Source organism: Haplochromis burtoni, unplaced genomic scaffold, assembly GCF_018398535.1.
Source record: "Haplochromis burtoni strain Fernald_Lab_line unplaced genomic scaffold, NCSU_Asbu1 Contig_2700, whole genome shotgun sequence".
Classification (NCBI taxonomy): Eukaryota; Metazoa; Chordata; class Actinopteri; order Cichliformes; family Cichlidae; genus Haplochromis; species Haplochromis burtoni.
The window spans coordinates 1-7,435 of NW_024585061.1; the positions used below are offsets into that span (position 1 = coordinate 1).

At 42.5% G+C, this 7,435-nt stretch overlaps 1 long non-coding RNA gene across 1 annotated transcript; it reads left to right on the forward strand.

The window, feature by feature from the left end:
• Positions 1 to 4,292: 4,292 nt before the first annotated feature.
• On the forward strand, positions 4,293 to 6,155 carry LOC102289111. The gene is made up of 2 exons (XR_001336036.2): positions 4,293 to 4,344; positions 6,069 to 6,155. It is a non-coding gene; the product is annotated as an uncharacterized LOC102289111 (long non-coding RNA).
• The last annotated feature ends 1,280 nt before the right edge of the window (positions 6,156 to 7,435 follow it).

A 7,435-nucleotide genomic window follows, 5' to 3' on the forward strand; every position in this document is an offset into this window, starting at 1 on the left:
ATTATATAATACATTTAAAAAGGAAAAAAATGTCCTTTTATTGTTTAATTGACTGTAAAATTCATGTTTAAAAGACTCTTCTATGTTTCATTGTTTCAGCTGCAGCCTCAGTGGTGTTTAACAGTCTGATAGTAAAGATTCAAGTAAAGGCTTACAAACAGATCTGAGGTCAGCAAGTACAAACAGGTGTTTTAGGATCATACATTAAAGCATAAAAGCAACAATAATTTAAATGTTAAATTATTTGGAGCCAACAAAAAAGCACGTCTCGCATTCTCTCTTATGTCATCAAAGTGATGCAGTGAAACATGTATTCAGTAAACTTTAAAGACGATGGCGATCACAACGAATGTGCTGAGATCAGTTTGTTCTCTTTGTTCTCCTTGATAAAACCAGTCATCTTATACTGTGATTTACTCAGGACAGTGGCACCTTCCTGAGTGTTCCAGTTCATTATAATCATTAATACTGATTTAAGTAAACATTGTGTTTAGGATGAGAAAAATGTGAAAAGGTCTCTGTCACAACTAAATCAGAGTAAGCAAACAAATTTTAAACAAAAACATACTATTCAGGAAAATGTTAGTTGTTTTTCTTTTGTCATTCAATAAACAACAGCACGGTTCACGGTCCTTAATCCTCATCGAAGTTCCTCTTACAGAAACTCCCCCTCCTCTGTCTCTCAGTCCCCCAGGTGGAGGTGGATTCAAGGGTGGAGTCTGTCCAGCTGCCCTTCAACACCACACTTCACCTGCCTGAAGACTCTAAAGTGGAGTGGACGGACAGTTTACACAGGAAGGTCCACGTGTATGAGAACGGCTCTGACCAGCCTGAAGAACAGCACCAGGCTTACAGAGACCGAACGAAGATGAATGAAGACCTGCTGAAAACTGGAGACCTCAGTCTGACCCTGAAACACCCCACAGATAGAGACAACTACACCTGCACCGTCTACAGCAGGGAGGGAAACATCCTGCTGAAGAGAAAGGTGGAGCTGAAAGTCAGAGGTCAGTGCTGAGTGGAAAGACTTTTTTTAAAACTAGATTTTCAAACCATGTCTGGTAAAACCAGAACAACAGTCACCTCAAGGCACTGAAGGTAGACCCTTCAATAATACATAAAGAGAAAACCCCAACAATCATATGACCCCCTATGATCAAGCACTTTGGTGACAGTGTAAAGGAAAAACTCCCTTTAAACTAGGCTCAAGGAAGGGCAGCTACTACTACTACTACTACTACTACTACTACTACTACTACTACTACTACTACTCCGCCCGGTTGTAGTTGATCAGTGTGTTCTGTGTATAAAGTTTGATACAGATCAGTTTAATTTAAGCATGAGTTTAATTAAGACTGCTGCTTTACTGTCCAGAGTCACAGAGTTACAAAGATGAAGAGTAGAGATTTTACTCTGAACTGTTAATACATCCACAGAGTAACTGCTGTCTCTATCCTGAGATTACTGCAGATTTTAATTTATTCTAGCAACATGAGCACTTTATTATCAAATTAATGTCTTATTCGGATTTTAGTGTGTCTGAAATTTTGCTTTTCTGCAGATTAATTTGATAGGATAGGCTTTGGCAGCGACTCTATGAATGAGAAAATGAATGGGACAACCCGATATCAGGACAAAGGGTGAAATACTGGACCACATTTAGTCTCTATAAAACATGGACACGCCTGCATAAGTTGCTTTACTGCATACAGAAAATGAATTAGCAGCAGGGGAAATGGTACATTTGAAGCCAAGAAGTTGGTAATTATCAAAAAACATATAAATCAAGAGCTTCACTTTTACATTCAGCTCTCTCTTCACGACAAGGGTTCGGTACAGTGTGCGCATCACTGCAGCACCAATCCATCTGTCGATCTCCTGCTCCCCTCTCCACTCACTCGTGAAGAAGACCCCGAGATTCTTAAACTCTTCCACTTGGGGCAGTGACTCATCACTGAAACAGAGTGGACAGGCCACCCTTTTTTAGCTGAGGACCATGGCCTCAGACTACAAGGTGCTGATTCTCATTCCAGAGAATGGCTTGGTCTGGCAATCTGGACCAAGCTCTTGCAATGGTTCTATAAGGACTGAATGGCCAGTTGTGATGGGCCAGACACCCCATACTCCCCCTCTAGTTGGAGCGCACCCTCTGGTCCCCCTTCTTAAAGATGGGAACTACCACCACAGGTACCGCCCCTGATGTCCATGCGACATTGTAGAGAGAGGTGTCAACCAAGACAGCCCGAAACATCAAGAGCCTTCAGGAATAAAGGCAAACCTCATCCACCCCAGGGGCCCTGCCAACAAGGAGTTGTTTAACCCTCTTAGTAACCTGTGAGTGAGACTGCTTTCTCTATGGAACACGCATCAGAGGGATTAACTCTCTGGGGTCGATGGAAACGCCGGCGCGTCCAAATGACAATTGACCAAAATGACCAATTTAAGATGTCACAGCAACAAGATGCAGCCACGCTGAGTCTCCATTTCAGCTTGTGTTGAAAGTGTTGTCTTGAAACTATATACCAGTTTTTAAATTGTGTTGATATGCGACGAAAAACCAAAGTTATCATAAAAGATATACCCATCTATTCTCTTCCACTTATCCTTGTCAGGGTCAAGGGGGCCTGGAGCCTATCCCAGCTATCTTAGGGCAAGAGGCAGCGTACACTCCGGACAGGTCGCCAGTCTGTCACAGGGCTAACACAGAGAGTCAGACAACCATTCGCACTCATATTCACACCTATGGGCAATTTACACTTACCAATTAACCTAACCCCACTAAGGCTACGTTCACACTGCAGGTCTTAATGCTCAGTTCCGATTTTTTGATCAAATCCGATTTTTTTTGTCTGCTCGTTCACACTACAAATAAAATGCGACAGCAAACACGCTCTAGTGTGAACGCTCAAAGCGCCCGCATGCGCAAAAGAAGACGTCGCACACAACGAGCTCTGTTTAGACCCAGAACAACAGTATTGTTTGACTGATGGCCTTTAATATAAAGACTTGTTTCACACTGTACGTTTCCCAATTTTGCTTTAAGTTATAAAGTTATTTTGTTATTTACATATGACCTAATAATTATTCTTAAAATGTTCACGTTGTCTTCCCAACAGTTTCACTAACATCTACACTGGATGGCCAGGAAGCGTTCGCGATGTCTTCTCCGGCGCTGATAATTGGCGTCTGTCTTGTGTCAGTGACATAAAAGACGGATTTAATGCGACATGACCATCAAACAGCAGTCGCTTTCTAAAACATCGGATATGTATCGATTCAGGACCACATACGAAAGTGACCCAGATCGGATTTGAAAATATCGGATTTGTGCTGTTCACACTGTCACACCATGATGGGATAGATGGGTCGCATAGGGTCAAAAAAGTCGGATTTGATGCGCTTTCGCCTGCAGTGTGAACGTAGCCTAACTACATGTCTTTGGACTTTGGGAGGAAGCTGGAGTACCCGCAGAGAACCCACGCAAACACAGGGAGAACATGCAAACTACGCACAGGAAGACCCCGGCCTGATGGTGGAATTGAACTCAGGATTTTCTTGCTGGCAGATAACAGCACTGTTACCAGTGATGTTTTTACTGCGGGAAGAAACGCTAAAAATGCCATTTTCTAAGGACAGTTTTCTTTTATTATTTTATTTATTCAGAGAGGAGGGAACAGGAATAACTAAACACCTTTTAAAATTGTACCATAAACATATTCATTTTAAACTAAAATCAAGAATAATCCCTCAATAAAATGCCCTAAACCCAGGAAGAACAAACAAATGCTTTTCTGAAGCTTGGACCATGCCAGCCTAATACTAGGATGACAAGGAGGAACCTCTTATATCTGCCCTGTTTCTCCATTGGGCCCATTGCAGCACAACCCAGCTGCGCATCACAATTTGAGTCCCCTGCTCACTGCAACAATGGCCTCCCTCATGACAACGCCCTGTAAACAACAGACACTGGTCAGAAATGTTATCTGTGAAGCTGATCACCACTGCGACCCTCCAACAAGGCTGCACCCGGTGAACGACAGTGGTAAACAGTACTCACAGATACAGGACGAGGTTCTGCCCTTCGATCACACACTTTGTTTCCCACTGGTCACCATTTCTCTTGCTGGAAATCCAAGTGGTCGCTCAGGGAGTCGGTGTGTTTGCTCAGACAGATGAAAAATCACAGGGAACATTGCTGGTAACCCTGTCCTGGGCAGAGTGAACTGTTCCCAGGGATCTACTGAATCGCTCTTTGACTGGTCCCTCACACAGGACCATACGAGACCCTATCAGAAACAGGGCCCAGGTTTGGAGTGGAGCTTGTTGTTGGTGTGTGAAGAAACTGTAAGTTTTCTTTGTTTCCTCCTTTAACAGTTCGTCTTCAGGAACTTTACTGTTTGTTTAGCTCATGTTTGATTTCTTCACACAACAAACTGTTTGTGTTTGTATTTCCGGTCTCTCCATCAAAGTCAGTCTGTAATGTTTCCTGGCTAACATCAGCTGTGTGCAGCTTAGTTCCAGCACAAATCTGCCGCTCCATAGTTCACGATAACAGACTCACAGCTGGACCAACGAGGTGTGTCTGCCACTCTGAGCTACTTTCGTGTTTGTGTTCTGTTTGTACTTTGAGTTCACTCAGTCCACAGAGGACGCAGTACGTGATGACGTCACAGTCCTTTACTGTCACTGTGAATAATATTTACACACCACATGTGTGTAACACTAAGCTAAAGCTAAGCTAGCCAAGAGCCCAGAGTGATGTTAAAGCTGAGTAAATGCTGACCCCAGACCAGCACCGTGATAAAGTTCGCTGCTGCTGAACCTGAACAGGTAACAAAGTGTTGAGCAGTCAGGCTGCAGGTTTATGGAATAAACATATATTCTTAGTCCTTATTTTTTGATTATATTGTTTTATGTATTTTAATAATAAAGGCTTGTAAAGATAGGCCACTTTTGACTCACAAACTAAGTGCTCAGCCAGACTGAAAAACAGGAAGTTAGTGTAGAGCTGTACAAGCATATAAATAAATACAGGAAACCAGACACAAAAAAGAGGAACTAGTAACATATAAGGAGTTGTTTGCATCGAAACTATGTGTGACGTAAGATAATAACACCTATATGAGACACATTTTTAGATTCTAATGTTAGAGATTCTGCATCTGGCTTTGGGCTGTGCAGGGCTCTCTCTTCCGGAAGATGATTGAATGAAGAATTATAAATGTTTTGACCACTCCTGAGTCGAGTTTTCTCTGTTCTATCATGGGGATCAAAGAATCGGGTTTAATACTACCTGTTCATGTTTCTACAGTAGAATCACTTTGAAGTTTCTTTGGGCTGTTTTCATCTTTCATTTGTGTTCGTAAACACTCAAAGAAAGATATAACGTGCGTTATATAGGATGTGTGTTGGTTTGTGGGGCTGTAGCCTCAGCTTTATATTGTTACATGGTCATTATCATTGTATGATCTGTTTCATAGAGTCTAACCAGCCTGTACAGTTAACAACAACAGTCACTGCATCACTGACACACAAACCTCATCTCTGTCAATAAAAACATTCATACATGGAATAAAATCACATCAGTGGATCATTGCTGGAGCTGCCTGGACTTCAGTCTTCAGGATCTCAACCAACAGCGTCAACATGCTGCTCCAGATGTTTGTGCTCCAGATGTTTGTGCTCCTGGTGAAAAGGCTCTCAGCTTCCTCCTTTAAATAAATGTTTATATTGTTGTTATATTGCTGACCCACTATTGATCATGTGACTCATCACGTGATCAATAGTGGGTCAGCGACCCTCTTTCTTTCCCTCAGGTTTAAATATCTGGGACTCTCCTCCGTTTGGTTTTAGAACTTAAGAAGCTTCTCGGATGAAACGTCTTAAAGAAACTTAAAGAAGCCTCTCTTTTCTCTCCAAGCTCCTTAGATCATATGACCTGGATGGCTGAGAGCCTACAGACATATTGACCTGGTTTCTAGGTTACATGACAGGTCAGAGGTCAGCGACTGTAACTCAGTTACTCCTGTTAATGTGAACTCACTGAGTGTTTGTGGTTTACCTCTCAGACTGACTGAAGATGATGATGGAGGAAGAGGAGGACAGAGCAGAGTCTGCAGGGTCCAGCTGTCCGTCTGTGAGGAGTGACCGGTCCAGAGATCAAAATCCAGACTTCAGTGCTGAACCTGGACCAATGAGGTCAGAGAGCTGAACTCACTGAGTTAACATAAATAATTCTGCACTGACATTATAATTAGTGTGGATTCTGGTTGATTGTCTGACTGTGTTTGTGAGCTGAGAGGAAATGAAAATGAATTTGTAACAAAAATTTGTTTTGTCCAGTTTTCCTGTAAAAAGCTGAACTCTAATCTAAGAGGATGTTACTGTCAGGAAACAGCTGCATTATCTGCAATCTGTGTCATCACAGCTGCTTCAATCACTTGATCATGTTTGTGTCTGCAGAGTTCAGAGGTCACAGTCTGCAGGATCCAGCTGTCCCTCTGTGAGGAGTGACCGGTCCAAAGATAAACCTCCAGCCTTCAGTGGCGAACCTGGACCAACGAGATCAGAGAGCTGTGATGACTCCTTTGCATGTTTGTGTTTCACACCTGGACTTGTCCCTCCGCTTCCTCCTGGGTCTTTCACTGCAGACCAGTCAGAGTCTCCTACGAGGTCTGCTGACACAGACAGGAAGTAGCTCACAGACCAATCATGAAACAGTCCAGTACATCAAGGAGAAGCTCAGAACCAATCTGTCTGCAGAGAAAAGCATCAATCTGTTCCACTGTATGAATGAACTGAATGATCGTTCTCTGCTGGAGGAGATCCAACAGTCCCTGAGATCAGGACGTCTCTCCACAGATAAACTGTCTCCTGCTCAGTGGTCAGCTCTGGTCTTCATCTTGCTGTCATCAGAAAAAGATCTGGATGTGTTTGACCTGAAGAAATACTTTGCTTCACAGAAGGCTCTTCTGAGGTTGCTGCCAGTGATCAAAGCCTCCAACAAAGCTCTGTAAGTACAGAAGGCTTGCAAAAGTATTCGGCCCCCTTGAACTTTTCCACATTTTGTCACATTACAGCCACAAACATGAATCAGTTTTATTGGAATTCCACGTGTAAGACCAGTACAAAATGGTGTACACGTGAGAAGTGGAACAAAAATCATACATGAATACAAACATTTTTTCAGGGTTTGTACGGGTGCTTGAAATCCTTGAAAATGCTTGAATTTTAATATTGTGTTTTCAAGGTTTGAAAAGTGTTTTAATTTCAGATGTGGTGCTTAAAAGTCCTTGAAAGTGTAGCTGTATTTCATTCACCACAAATAACTATCTGACTGAATAGTCAAAGGAGCTTGCAAAGAAAAGCGTCTGGACTTCTTTAAGTTGCTTGAAGACGTTTCACCTCTCATCCGAGAAGCTTCTTCAGTTCTAAG